Here is a 15,110-nt window from a genome sequence, read left to right as displayed (position 1 = left end):
GAAGTACCTACTACTACTAGACCATCTGCTCCCCTCTGCTACGTGCATCTCACTCCCCGTGTTTGGTTGGAAAGCGATCTTAATCTGATATTTTAATGCAGCTTTTGGGTTAATTCATATATGTGGGTTGTATGGATGGTGGTCGTCCATCCAAGCACTATGGAAGTTCAGCCATGCTTTTCTTCCAAGATCTGAGATGATTGGGTGCATTCTGGTCATTTGGTCATAGGTGGTGTATGGACATCTGTGTAAAAGAGCTTAATAGCTCATTACATTGCTCAATTATAAATAAAGATTGCGATTCTATGTGTCTGTTGTTGCATCTGTATGTTATACAATAACCGCACGCAATCGTTAAAATGCTTTTCTGTGTTTCTTTGCCGCCGTTTTCCCGTGGCCCACAGCTCATTGACAGGAATTGGCAGCTGGAATCTCTGCAGGCAGAGATTCAGTGGTACGAACGTGTGGTGGTGGAGCTGCACGCCGAGTTGGCGCCCTACCGCGAAAACAGGCAGAGCGCACACTCAGAGCAGCAGCATCTGCAGAGCGAGGTGGAGGTGAGCGCACAGCACTCGTGCGTCGCACACACACAAGTACATAATTTGCGTTTAACGTAAATAAAATATTCATACACACACGATTCAGTGTATGATGATAATGATGAGCTGGTCTAACCATCTCGTTAAGCCGTCATGGTCCTCATTTACAAATACAGATTATCTATCTATAGACAATTCCATTATTGCTGTAAACAATGATAACGATAAGAATGATTTAGCACCTTTCTGTTCACCGGGGCATCTCAGAGTGCTTTACATCACATCTCATCTCAACACGTTTGAAAGGGCACCCTCAATGACAGATGTCCCTGTGGGCACAAGGTGACTCAGCACCTGGCGTGAAATCGACATTTGTCTGCCAGTAGGAGGTGCTGATTGTTGTGTGTATTCACAGTTGAGCTGGTATATGTACTTAGTTGTGTGTAGTGTCTAATGCAGGGGTCCTCAAACTACGGCCCGCGTGCCACATGCGGCCCGCCGAGGACATTTATCCGGCCCGCTGGGTGTTTTTGCCGCCGCTGCCTGTCTGTTACTTTTTTTCTACATGAGAAGGACGGTCATTGGTGGAAGAGGGAGAGGGGGCGGAGTTCCCCCCAATCAGACTGCATTGATGGGCAGTACAGTCTGTAAGTCTCTGTGTGGGCAAAGTTATTGCTGGTATATTGTTTTTGTAGCGCTGTATATATATTGGTATTTTACTAATAGCAATTTTGACTCCCTAGGAAACAATGATGTCAAGAAAGAGAAAAATTGACTCGGAGTGTAGGATATTCAAAGAACAGTGGACTTATGATTACTTTTTCATGCAGTACAAGGAAAGAGCTGTGTGTCTGATATGCCAGAATATAGTGTCTGTGTTCAAAGAATACAATTTACGTCGACACTATGAAACTCAACATAAAGATAAATATGCTTGTTTGGTCGGAGAAGTGAGAAAAGATAAAATATTAAAACTGAAAAATACATTAACAACTCAGCAAAATACTTTTGTGAAGCAGAAGCAGCTACATATTTCATCACTGCGAGCAAGTTTTCAAGTTGCCAAGCTAATAGCGTGCACTGGCAGACCATTCGTGGAGGGAGAATTTGTTAAAGAATGCCTTCGTTCTGTTGCCAAAGAGATGTGTCCAGAGAAGGCCGATTTATTTAGTACAGTGAGTCTTCTAGGACCTACAATTACACGGAGGATTGAAGAAATGGGAGACAATTTGCATCAGCATTTGCAAAACTCCACAAAAAAACTTTCCTATTTTTCCTTGGCACTCGACGAAAGCAATGATGTTCGTGATTCTGCACAACTTCAAATTTTTATTCGTGGGACGAATGACTATTTCGAAGTCACAGAAGAGCTTGCTGCACTGCAAAGCATCAATGGAACAACTACAGGAGAGGATATCTTTCGATTTAAAGCTTTCGTGACTGCAGGGATTCATCTTCTTGGTTCTTTCGGTAAAGTCACATAGAAGGGAAGTAATAAAATAATTCTCACGACGTTTCGGCCACAACGCAAGCAGCCGTCCTCAGGTGAAAACCAGGTCTGTTGGGGAGACAGCGTCTGAATGAAACAGCACACGAGCTTGGAGCATATATAAGCTGGGTTGGAAGCGGGGGAAAGGGCGCCTTGACAAGAGAATTTGCATATCAAGAGGAATTTAGCATATTTATGGGAAATGCAGGAATGTGATTAGTACTACATATGCCCGTGCTGCATATGTAGTACTAATCACATTCCTGCATTTCCCATAAATATGCTAAATTCCTCTTGATATGCATCTCTCCCCTCTGAGACATATCCTCATCTCAGGAACCATGCACTCAAAATGGCAACCATCTTTGGCAGCACTTATGTCTGTGAACAGACTTTTTCCAGAATTAAACATTTGAAATCTCCAACCAGATCTAGACTAATGGTTGCACACTTGCATCACTTGTTACGACTAGCAGTGACAAATATGGAACTGGACATTGACCATCTCATTAGCCAAAAGCAGGCCCATAGTTCCCATTGAAATACTGGCAAGTTTGTTGATTTAACTTACTTGTTCTTCATTTTAAATATTGTATTTGTTCCCGTTTTGTTTCTTCCCTTCAAAATAAGATATATGCAGTGTGCATAGGAATTTGTTCATAGTTTTTTTTGTAACTATAGTCCGGCCCTCCAACGATCTGAGGGACAGTGAACTGGCCCCCTGTTTAAAAAGTTTGAGGACCCCTGGTCTAATGGGTCGGTTTGTCCACAGCTTCCTACGGTTGATGAAGAGGACATCTCTGGCTGCTCACTGGAGCCCAGCGTTCAAGAAGCCTCCTAAGACCTGCAATTACATACGGACTTATACACACATATCGACTAAGACACACACACACGTGGACTTACACACACACATGGACCCATGCACACACATCGACTTACACACACACATCGACTCACACACACTGCCCTACACACACACATACACATATGGACTCAAACACACAGACATCGACTTAAAATACACACACATGGAGTTACACACAAAGACAAAGATCCCCCGTATAGCAACAGACTGTAGGGGCAAGTGCTGTTAGCGAGCACCTATAAAGGCCGGAATAGCACACGAGGGGGTGGGTGGCCAGCACCACGCCCGGCCGGCTTTGTCTCCTCAGTGGCGATGTTTATGCACTGCACCAGGTACTCATTTCAGGCTGAGTCGACCTAGGGGAGGCCCAGGACTGGTTCAGATAATCGTCACTGGTGTTGGCCATGAGCGGGAATTGAACCCGGGTCGCTAGGTTCATAGCGCAGCGCGCTGCTACACTACCGCTCCCCACACAAATAGACAAATATCCCCCGTGTAGCCTTAACAGACTGTAGGGGCAAGTGCTGTTAGCGAGCACCTATGAAGGCAGGCACGGCACACGAGGGGGTGGGGTGGCTAACACCACGCCCGGCCGCCTTTGTCTCCCTAGTGGTGATGTTTACACACCGCACCAGGTACTCATTTTAGGCTGAGTCGACCTAGGGGAGGCCCAGGACCGGTTCTGACAACCGTCACCGGTGTTGGCCGTGAGCGGGAATCGAACTCGAGTCGCCGGGTTCACAGCGCAGCGCGCTAACCGCTACACTACCGCTCCCCACACACACACACAAACGTACACACACACATATGGACTCATCACACACACATACACATCGACGTACACACATATCAACTGACACATATGTAATATAGCTCGCAGAGACGGCGTCGTCTCTTCTGTTTGTTTATTATCAAATAAATATCAACCAATAACTCAACGTGCAACTACGAGTGACTATATACACACGGGTGTTTCACACGACACGATTCTGGGATAACATAACTTCCTCTTGTAAGACAACTCGCGGACGATGAAGACGGCCCGGACCCAGAGCACGACGACGCAGTGCCCCACACCAAGCACAACCCTGAACCTTCACTCACACTGCTATTTATCCTCGCCGGGCCCGACCACACCCTATGCCTTAATACAATTTGTTCCCGTCTAAGGAATGCTTATTAACTCGTCCTTCCCTACCATTGGCTCCCGTCGCGTGAATGCTCATGAACTCATTAGCAACCATGGTCCCGGTAATCCTTCCATTAGTGACCATGGTCCCGGGGAGCCACACCATCCGCCATCGCCCCACACTGTCATTACAACACCCCCCCTTTGCAACGTCAGTAACGTCTTCCGAACGCCGAGATGTAATAATTTGGTTTCGTGTACCACTCGAGTCAACGCACCCCGTAAAACCGTAAGAACCACCAGGCCGTAGCGTTGAAACCCTCATCCCATCTCATAAGCAACCCGTCCCTCAGCACAATCTTTGAGGACTTCGCCAAGCTAGGGTTCGTTAGTTCCCGCTCCGCACGCCCCCAGAGTCGCAACAAGGACGCGTGATCCATTTGCAACCGACCCCATTCGGCAAGCGTGAGGCCCAGTATTCCATCTACCGGTGCAACGTTACCAATGGGTGCTGCGCTCTCCACTGACGCCACTACCCCAGATGGCTTCGCGCCCCGTGGCTTACATCGTCCTGCGCCCGTTAAACAAGCACAGCCCTCTCCCGTCGGCATTCCTTTTGGTTAAATCACCCGAAATGAAAATTCCTGTAATATCTCCAAGCAACGTGACAGTTGGCCCGAAGGTTGAACCACACGCAAGGAGTATTGAAGGGCCGCGTGGTCCGTGTGGACCACGAATTCCCTACCGTACAGGTAAGGCCTGTACTGTTGCACAAAGTGCACCATGGCCAAGAGTTCCCTCCTGGTCATGCTGTAACATCGTTCCGCGGATGACAGGATGCGGCTCCTGTACGCTACCACCCTTCCAACGCCGTTCTTAACTTGGGACAGGGCAGCCCCAAGACCCGTGTCACTGGCATCTGTATCTAAGGTAAACGATAGGGGAAAATCCGGCTACTCCAGGGGAGGCGCATCGGCATGGCTTTTGCGCAGTGTAACAAAAGCGGCATTCTCCTCCTCTCCCCACCTAAACTTTTGGCCTTTAGCCATTAAAGCATGAAGAGGCGTAGTGATCATCGCGAACTGCGGAATGAAACTTCGGTAATAGGGCGCGAAACCGACAAAACTGTGCACCTCCCCCACCGACTGAGGAGTCGGCCAATCGCGCACACACGCCGTCTTGTCGGGATCCGTTGCTATTCCGGAATCGCCCACGATGTGACCCAGATATCGCACAGAGGTTTGCAACAGGTGACATTTCGCAGGTTTCAACTTAAGGTATGCCGACCGTATCCTCAACAACACGGAATGCAACCATTGCAAATATTCCTCGAAAGTGCGGCCAAACACAATCATATCGTCAAGTTAAATGAGAAGTGAGTCCCATTGCAACCCCGCTAGGACTAGTTCCATCAACCTCTGGAAGGTGGCCGGGGCTGAGTGTAAGCCCATGGGAAGGCAGTTGAAATGGTACAATCCTTGAGGTGCTCTAAATGCCGTTTTTGGTTTGGATGACTCATCCAGGGGAAGTTGTCAAAATCCCGACAAAAGGTCTAAGGTGAAAAACAATCTGGCCCCCGATAGCGCATCCAACGAGTCGTCCATTCGGGGGAGTGGGTACGCATCTGCGACTGACACTTTATTCAACTTGCGGAAGTCTACGCAGAACCCGCACCATGCCATCAGCCTTTTTTACCAACACTACGGGAGCACCCCAAGGACTCGGCGAGGGGGAAATAATATCTGCCGCCAGCATTTCCTCCACCGCCAGTTGCACGCTTTCCTTTTCCCCCGGGCTTAACCTATACAGATTCTGTCGAATGGGGGCAGCCGTTCCCGTGTTAATATGGTGTTGCAGAAGGGAAGTGCGCCCAATATCAAACTTACCCTTACTGAACACCTCCGAATATTCACGTAGGAGGGATCACAACACGGCCCGCTGCTCCATGGACAACTTCGGGTTTTTCCCACACAGCTTTTCTATCCATGCTTCATCCTCTCCCCCTGTCTGCACCACTCCGCCTCCCACGGCATCCCCGGTGGCCTTGAGGGAATCTCTCCCCATCAACATTGCATGGGCTAACACCGTTCCCGCCTGAACCACCACCGGCTCTACCCGAACATTGCGGACTTGTAAGAACGGCTCCTGACCAACTCGCAACAGCGTCAACGCACCCACCAATGTAAGCCCCCGGGATACCGCCTTAGACAGGGTAAGGAGGACACCTGCCTCCAGGTCAGACAGGTCCAACCGTCTACGGTAACGCAGCGGGACCAAAACTTGAGTACCGGGCAGAATCTCCAAAGTTTCCTTAACCAGAACCTGGACCGACAACCCCTGTATTTCGCGTCGATGCGGGGAATAAAAAAAAAACAACCGCCGCCCTGACGGCATCTGAACACAACTTGTCCGGTGAAAATCAGTAGGGGCATCCTACTAAAAAAATCCGTTCCCAAAAGGCAGGGAACTGCTAATGTTCTCGAAATTAATACTGGCCCTGGTATCTCAATCTCCCCCAATGAAATGTGAGTATCTATTTGACCTACAATACCCATACTTCCCCTGTACGCCGCCACGCACACGTCAACCACCGGCACCACACAATGATTAGCAAAAGGCAACGTTTCAAAAACAACCTCCGATATGATAGCAGCCGATGCGCCCATGTCAACCAGAACCCAAACGTCCACCCCTTGTACGCGCCCGACGATAACCGACGTGCCTGCCGCCCCTGATACCACTCTGTGTGCCAGCTGTCGCCATTGCGTGCGCGAGTTTGGCCACCCCTGCATTGACCGTGCCAATCGATCGTTGCCCCCAACTAGAGAGCCCCCTTGTCCCGAAGCGTAAAATCTGGGCGATTCCTATCTGAAACCTGATTCTCACCACTATCTGGCACAGAAGAATTCCCTCATCAAAACACTAAACCATAGGGCCCCACTGCATTTCTGACCAACACCACCTAGCCAGTGAACTGGAACACGTACACTAGGCCCTGAAGATGAATGGATATTCGGACCGCATTATCCGCAAAGCTGTTTCTCCAACCATGGAGAAACAACCCCCTGAGACGCCGATCAAAACCATCACGTTACCATACATAGCAGGCGTTACCAAAAAGATTTCCAAAATCTTAAACAAACACAAGATCCAGGTCCGATTCAGGACAGTACACAAAATCCGTGATCTAATCCCATCTGTGAAGGATGCGATTCCTGACATGCAATATCCTGGAGTCTACAAACTTGTTGTACCTGTGGTGATGGGGAAACGAAACGTCATCGCTCGGACCATGTTAGCGAGCACAAGGCAGATCTGAAACACGGCAGAACTAATACCTCCGCCGTGGCTGACCATTGCTATAACGCTGTGGGCTCTCATGATATTGTTTTTTACTGAGACCAAGGTGCTCTGCAAACCTTCGGGCAACTATCAAAGGTTTGTTCATGAAGCCATCCAGATATATAAACATAGAAATAACTTCAACTGGGAAGATGGATACAGATTGAGCAATTTGAAGGATGTTATTAACAGAGGTGTAAAGTACTTGAGTAATTTTACTTGATTACTGTACTTAAGTATTATTTTTGGGGATTTTTACTTTACTTGAGTACGAATAAAAATCAATACTTTTACTTTATTACATATTTTTAGAAAAAAAAAGTACTTTTTACTCCTTACAATTTTATTTACAGTCAAAAAGTACTTATTTTTTGGAGATCACTTCATCTATTTTCCCTTGCTATTACCAAACCAATTGAATTGCGCTGATGCCCAGTTTAATTTAAATGTTATTTATTCTGCCTATGAAAATCGTTTTCACATTACATGAAATTGGTCAGACATGTTCATTGGTCCTTTGGAAGTGACGTCATGTCACATCTATTACCACAATGCACAGCACCTTGACCTCGAAATTAGAGAAATTATAACAGTCAATCAGTGGAAGAAAATGGAGGAAGAACGTGATTCAGCTGTGAGCACAGTCCAAAATCAGCCAAAGGATCAAGAGCACCCGTAGCCGTATCTTAGCGAATTCTTTTCTTTTAGTGGTATTATTAAGGATTCATTCAAGATGAAATGCGTCCTTTGTCTCCTGCTTAATAAGGAAATATCGGCCTTCAAAAGTTCGCCATCAAACTTAAGGAAGCATATTGAGGTAAGTACGTTAAGTATTTTGTTTTACTGATAGTTTTTTTTGTGCATGTTTTGACTTTGACGGCGCGCCTTTTATATGTGTAGTAGGCCTATTTTCACTAATGCATGCGATTGACAATATAAGGCTCACGTAATAAAATGCTAAAATGTATTTGTAATTGTCTGTAAATTATTTGCTATGGTAACGTTAGGTCCACGGGAAACGTGGCGCCTATAGCAGTATTGCTTTGAATCATCATTATCGTTCCGTGCTCTCATTGTGTTTGAATTCATGCACAACACAAGAAAACCAAGCGAGAAATTTTTTATTTTTAATAATTACCAAACCATCATGTTGTATTGTCAAAACGGTAACACTTTACAATAAGGTTCATTAGTTAATGTATTAACTAACATTAACTAACCATGAGCAATACATTTGTTACTGTATCTGTTAATCTTTGTTAACATTAGTTAATAGAAATACAGCTGTTCATTGTTTGTTCATGTTAGTTCACAGTGCATGAACTAATGTTAACAAGATTTTAATAAAGTATTAGTAAATGTTGAAATTAACATGAACAAAGATTAATAAATGCTGTATACGTGCAGTTCATTATTAGTTCATGTTAACTAATGTAGTTAACTAACGAACCTTATTGTAAAGTGTTACCGTCAAAACTAATGAAATAAATTCACCCTGTCATGTCAGCCTTACAGTCCTGTGTTTTTGTCAATATAATCAGAAATAAAATGAATGTTTGATAGTCACTAAATGCTACTGTATTTCTAAAATCAACAAGTATTTAACATTATAAAGTGTGCAATTGGATGCAAATGTCAGTTTTATTAATGCTGTAATTGTTATATTTATATTGAATATAAATATTTATTTGTTGTTTTTACAGAGAATGCACCCAAATCACCTCAAAAACTACTCTAAATTGACAGCACGGAAGAAAAAGATCGGGACCTCCACCCATGCTTCCAGCAGTAAGCAACTGAAAGTTGACTCAGTTTTCCCAGTCAAACACGTGTCTCCAGTCACTGTGAACAAAGCTATATTAAGGTACATCATTCAAGGACTTCATCCTTTCAGCACTGTTGATCTGCCATCATTTAAAGAGCTGATTAGTACACTGCAGCCTGGCATTTCTGTCATTACAAGGCCTACTTTACGCTCCAAGATAGCTGATGCTCTGATCATGAAACAGAAAGTGACTGCTGCCATGAGTGAAGTTGAATGGCTTGCAACCACAACGGATTGTTGGACTGCACGTAGAAAGTCATTCATTGGTGTAACTGCTCACTGGATCAACCCTGAAAGTCTTGAAAGACATTCCGCTGCACTTGCCTGCAAAAGATTAATGGGCTCTCATACTTTTGAGGTACTGGCCAGTGCTATGAATGGTATCCACTCAGAGTATGAAATACGTGACAAGGTTGTTTGCACAACCACAGACAGTGGTTCCAACTTTCTGAAGGCTGTCAAAGTTTTTGGTGTGGAAAACAATGATATCGAGACTGAGGCAAGAAGGTGTGAAAGTGATGACACTGATTCTGAAGGCTGTGGTGAGGGAAGTGATGGTGTGGAATTCCAAGATGCCTCTCGAGTCCTGGACCAAGACGATGGCTTTCGAATTCCAGCTACCAAAACATCAAAAGTGTGCCTGTCACTTACTTATCCTAGTCTCAAGCGTTGATGCCCAAAAAGCTCTCTCAAATGAACACTACAAGAAACTCTACAGCTCTGTCTTTGGCAAATGCCAAGCTTTATGGAATAAAAGCAGCCGATCGGCTCTAGCAGCTGAAACTGTTGAAGCAGAAATCAGGCTTCAGCTTTTAAGGCCAAACCAAACGTGGTGGAATTAAACTTTTATGGCTGTTGACAGAATTCTTCAAATTTGCAAAGAAGCAGGAGAAGGCGCACTTAGGAATATATGCACCTCTCTTGAGGTTCCAATGTAAGTGTTTTTCCCCTCTATTGATGTAAACAATGTGGGTTGTTGTTGTTGTATACTCTTTGATTATGCCGATTTCTCCTGTAGGTTTAATCCAGCAGAAATAATGTTCTTGACAGAGTGGGCCAACACAATGCGTCCAGTTGCAAAAGTACTCGACATCTTGCAAGAGAAAACGAATACACAGCTGGGGTGGCTGCTGCCTAGTGTCCATCAGTTAAGCTTGAAACTTAAGCGACTCCACCATTCTCTCAGGTACTGTGACCCACTTGTGGATGCCCTACAACAAGGAATCCAAACACGATTCAAGCATATGTTTGAATATCCTGAGATCATCGCAGCTGCCATCCTTCTCCCTAAATTTCGGACCTTTTGGACAAATGATGAAACCATCATAAAACGAGGTAAAATGAATGCAAGCAACATACACTTGACGAATTCTAATCTGGGCAACATTTGAGCCATACCAATATTTTTTTTTTAGGAATATTATGATCCGATCTTTGGCTGTGATCTCAATATGAATATTGATGTATAGTATTCTTGCAGCAGGTTGTAGTTATCCCCCAGTGTTTCTTGAAACAAAACTCTCGTATCATATGTGGCTTGGAAATGCTGTTAGAATTTATGCTAAAATAAGGGATTTGCATGATTTTAGACATTTAGATGTAGATGACTGCACGTAAATGTAGTTAATGACAAAATCCATAAAATTTGTTCCCAGTCAGAAGCCCCTCAACCAAACCTTTCTTTGTGTCTGCTCACTCTGCTTGTAGGTATGGACTACATCAGAGTGCATCTGGAGCCTTTGGACCACAATAAGGAATTGGCCAACAGTTCATCTGATGATGATTTTTTCGCTTCTTTGAAACCGACAACACGTGAAGCCAGCAAAGAGTTGGATGGATAACTGGCCTGTGTTTCAGACACCAGCGAGTCTCTGCTCACGTTCCCTGCTATTTGCAGCCTCTCTATCAAGACTAATACACCTCTTCCTGCATCGGCTGCCTGTGAGAGGCTTTTCAGCACTGCAGGATTGCTTTTCAGCCCCAAAAGAGCTCGGCTTGACACTCACAATTTTAAAAATCAGCTTCTGCTTAAGTTAAATCTGAGGTTTTACAACTTTGAGTAGCATGTTGCATACTGGCATTACATAGACTTATAGTTTGATAATTAAATACAAACAGTTCTAAAGCAGGATAAAACATTGTATGCATTTCATTTAATGTTTTTTGAGATTAAAAGCTTAAACAAGAATCTCTAGTTTTCATTCTTGCTGTTACTTTTACTTCTTTAATACTCAAGTACAATTTTAATGTGGTACTTTTTTTACTTTTACTCAAGTAAGATTCTAGCCAGATACTTTTACTTTTAATTGAGTAAAATTTTCCCTCAGTACTTGTACTTTCACTTGAGTAACATTTTGAGTATTTTTTACACCTCTGGTTATTAACCAGGTAAAACTATAACTGCTTTTGGCCTGCCTTCATATCCGCATCTCCAGTTTCCTAATCCTCCCACTCCCAGCCCCGCCCACTTCTCCTCCCCACCCTGGCATTTTTTGCCTTGCTTCTAATCCTTCGAGCAGCGCTCAATTCCCTTACCCCACATCCCCCTCTCTATCTCTCCTCCCTGGCTCCTCCCCGATCTCTTACCTATATAGTCTCTCGTCACGGCAGCCCTTTTGCCCACTTCAGCAATTGTTTTTTGCTGTGGTTGTCCCACCTGATGACGGACGCTTGTGTTGCGCCCGAAACGTCGTGATTTAATGTATTTTATTTTATACCTACGTGACTTTACCGAAAGAATATGGATCCCTGCAGTCACGAAAACTGCAAAACGAGATTTAACACAAACACATCGACTGCACACACATCGACTGAGACACACACACATGGTGGCAGACACGCACACGGACTCACACGCAGACAAGAACTTAGACACAATAATATATATATTAATACTGACCAAGTAATTTTTTTCGAAATATTAGTTGTCAGCACACAAAAAAAATATTTTTAGATTCCCAAGGTGATATTATCACAACCCACCCCCACCAGCACCTCCCCTTCCTTACAGGGCATCGCGGTTTAATAAACACAATCCTGTGGAGCTGGTAGAAACGTTGGGTTGCTCGGTCAATGGCCAGGGTCAACGGCGGCGTGGTGTATTCCGCAAATATGGCCGACTGAGGGCGGGCACAAGCCGGCGTGAATAGGTTAAACGTTGAGTTTTATAAGGGCACCACGGGGTGACCAGCCCCTCCCCACCCAGCCCCACCCCTCCCACCCCCACCCAGCTCCCCCCCCCCCCACCCTCCTCTCTCCACCCAGCCCCACCCCTCCCATTTTTGGATGCACGACGGACGGACACAATAATCCCTTGTGGGCTGGTGTAACCAGGAGGTTCCTACCAGTAGAAGCTTTACTACCCGGGTTCGCCCGAGACTTGGATTCTTGTCTTGGATTAATACACGGCCTATGCGGAGGGTTTGGGGGGTGGGGATGCGTGACATCAGCAGACACATTGTAATGCTTCCGCATGTGGGTGACATCACAGATGTGACGTCACCCCTGACTTGCCGTGCAAAATATATCCATTATTACGCCCACCCCCCCCCCCCCAAAAAAAATACAAGAGTCTATTTTTATATTTTTTTCATTGTGTACAGTCGGGAAGCTACCCACATGCCAAATTTCAAGTTATGCATGTTAGGAAGTATGCTAAACATTTCGAACAGACACACGTATTCACAAATTTCCCTTTTATATATATGTAGAGGTGTTACATAATGGGTAGAAACAGGCAGTTACACTGGGGTGTCTACATCCACGTCCGCAAACGGTTACCACCCTGGGGGGCTGTGTCGGGGGGGAGGCTGGGATCCCACACAGCCCCACCCCTCGAGGGCATGTTGGTATATAAGGCGGAGAGCGAGAGAGCTCGAGGCAGTCGTTGGGTACAGATCAAGATGAAGAGCCAGTGAAGACTGAAGGCCAGCTAGCTAGACCTGGAACTACCCTGACTCGCTGTTCTTGTAAGAGCCGAGCAGGGCAAGCCAGTGGGCGACCTAAGAGCAGCGAGGTCTGATGTCCTTGTGTAATGCGAGCAAGGACAGGGTGGGCGCTGCCTCCGCACCACTCACACGGGCCGGTGTATTGGAGAGGCGGAGCCTGGTCGTCGCGGTGAGTGGGGGCGGAGACAGGGGCAGTAAGAGAAGGTGGAGTTTGGGTCACGTGAGAGAGGGGATATAAGGAGAGAGCCGGAAGAGGAGGGAGAGGAGAAGAGAATGAACCACGGAGGGAGCCACGCTGGCAGTGGAGGGAGAAGTGGCGCCATTGCCACGTGGTCGGGGGTCATAGGCGCACTGGGGTCCAGCGTGCGCGGGGCAGCGGAGCGTGCGGGACCGCACGGAGATAGAGAGAGCCAGCAGCGTGTGCGAGGTACCCGAAGGGTGGTGTGGCCCGGGCGGGTGAGGAGAGAGCACACGGAGGGGCCGGAGGAGACGGCGTGGCGAGAGCCACACGGAGCGTGTGCGGGGCGCACGGCGACGGAGAGAGAGAGCCACACGGAGCGTGCGCGGGGCGCACGGCGAGGGTCGGAGCGAGGACCAGCGGGTGCGAGGAAAGAACCCAATAAAGGACCAACGGAGAGCGACATTGTTGTATACTAACCCTTCTTCCAAAATTGAGATTAATAATATTTGATGATATTTGTATATATTATCTTTTTACTTGTTTTTTTTAATGAAGGAAACACACCAAAGCGCAGCAAACTGCAAAACACCAGGTGTTGTTAAGTAATGAACTGGAGGAGGGCTAGGATGGCAGAATTTGCAACCTTGCTTCAAGGAAAGATAAGGCCTGATGAACGGGCACATGTCACCCGTGCAGGCGGCAGAGACAGTGGGAGTGTCAGCCAGACATAGTTAAGGCAAAAAGCCCAACCATCCTGCATGGTTTTACAGTAACGTCAAAATTCGAAATTCAACAACAGAGTAGGCTAAATTATCGATCCTCGCGCTCGCTCAAATTGGAGACCAGGCTGCGAGCTACATCAATGAACCATTGCCCATTTGCTAATCCAATACTGAATGTTAATATTACTGAAGTCAAAACGAATTCTATGACCTCAGCACATGGGCAAATAATAGGGCAGTGTCGACTCAAAGGCAATGGAAGAAAGCAGAGGCGCCTTTGTCTAAATCACAACCACAGAAAGCCAGGAATCATCACTGATTGTGTGTTTAGGGATTCCGAGCTAGTTGGAACACGTGCACACAGGGGGGAGGTAGAAGTACGCCTTGTCCTCCTGCAGCTGAGGGAGCAAAGATAAACCCAAAAAGGCCAAGGAATTAAATTATTAAATCCAGGGTGAGTGGTCAAATGAAGTGGGTCAGCTCAAGGCTGTGTGCACAGGGGAGGGAGCTGATTTAAACAACCCTGCACGTCTGAACGTGAGGGGGCCTTTGACCTGAAATTAAGAATAACACTCCCAGAGCAGAAGGTTGGATGGCCACAGTGAGACGAGAATAAGAGTGGTGTATATCTCTCAAGGAGGCAGACCCAGCTGAACAACAAGGCTGCGGGGGTCACCAGAAGTTCGCGTTCGCCTAGTTAAGACAAAAAGCTCAATTATTCTGTATTGCTATTAAAGTAACGTTAAAGTCGGAATTTAACAACAGGGTAGGCTAAAGTTATTGATATTCACACCCACTCCAATTAAACCAGGCCACAAGTTACGCCTACTGAACCATCACCATCATTAAGTCAATATGAAATGTTATTTCCATACTTTAATACTTTCTATACAACTCGACCCGAAGCATATGACAATCAGAACCTTCCTAAGTCAAAATTGAATCGCACCCAGACAGGAGCGAATAGTCGATATAAGGTTGAAGAGGGAAGGAAATTAAGAGCACGGCGAACTGCAAACGTAAGCAAAAAGCCGGGAACGACACCAGCCCAGCAACAGCGAGTCGGGC

General features: G+C 46.1%; 1 long non-coding RNA gene across 2 annotated transcripts; it reads left to right on the top strand.

Moving 5' to 3' along the window:
• Positions 1-171: 171 nt before the first annotated feature.
• LOC133340294 (uncharacterized) lies at positions 172-3,834 on the top strand. Of its 2 annotated transcripts, XR_009754864.1 has the most exons (3): positions 172-557; positions 1,113-1,186; positions 2,801-3,834. It is a non-coding gene; the product is annotated as an uncharacterized LOC133340294 (long non-coding RNA). The 2 variants fall into 2 exon arrangements; XR_009754863.1 differs by lacking the exon at positions 172-557 and having other exon boundaries at positions 857-1,186.
• The last annotated feature ends 11,276 nt before the right edge of the window (positions 3,835-15,110 follow it).

Source organism: Lethenteron reissneri, chromosome 9, assembly GCF_015708825.2.
Source record: "Lethenteron reissneri isolate LAM-NWPU_2019-01 chromosome 9, ASM1570882v1, whole genome shotgun sequence".
In the NCBI taxonomy this organism is placed as follows: Eukaryota; Metazoa; Chordata; class Hyperoartia; order Petromyzontiformes; family Petromyzontidae; genus Lethenteron; species Lethenteron reissneri.
This window is presented reverse-complemented; position numbering and strand designations above follow the sequence as displayed.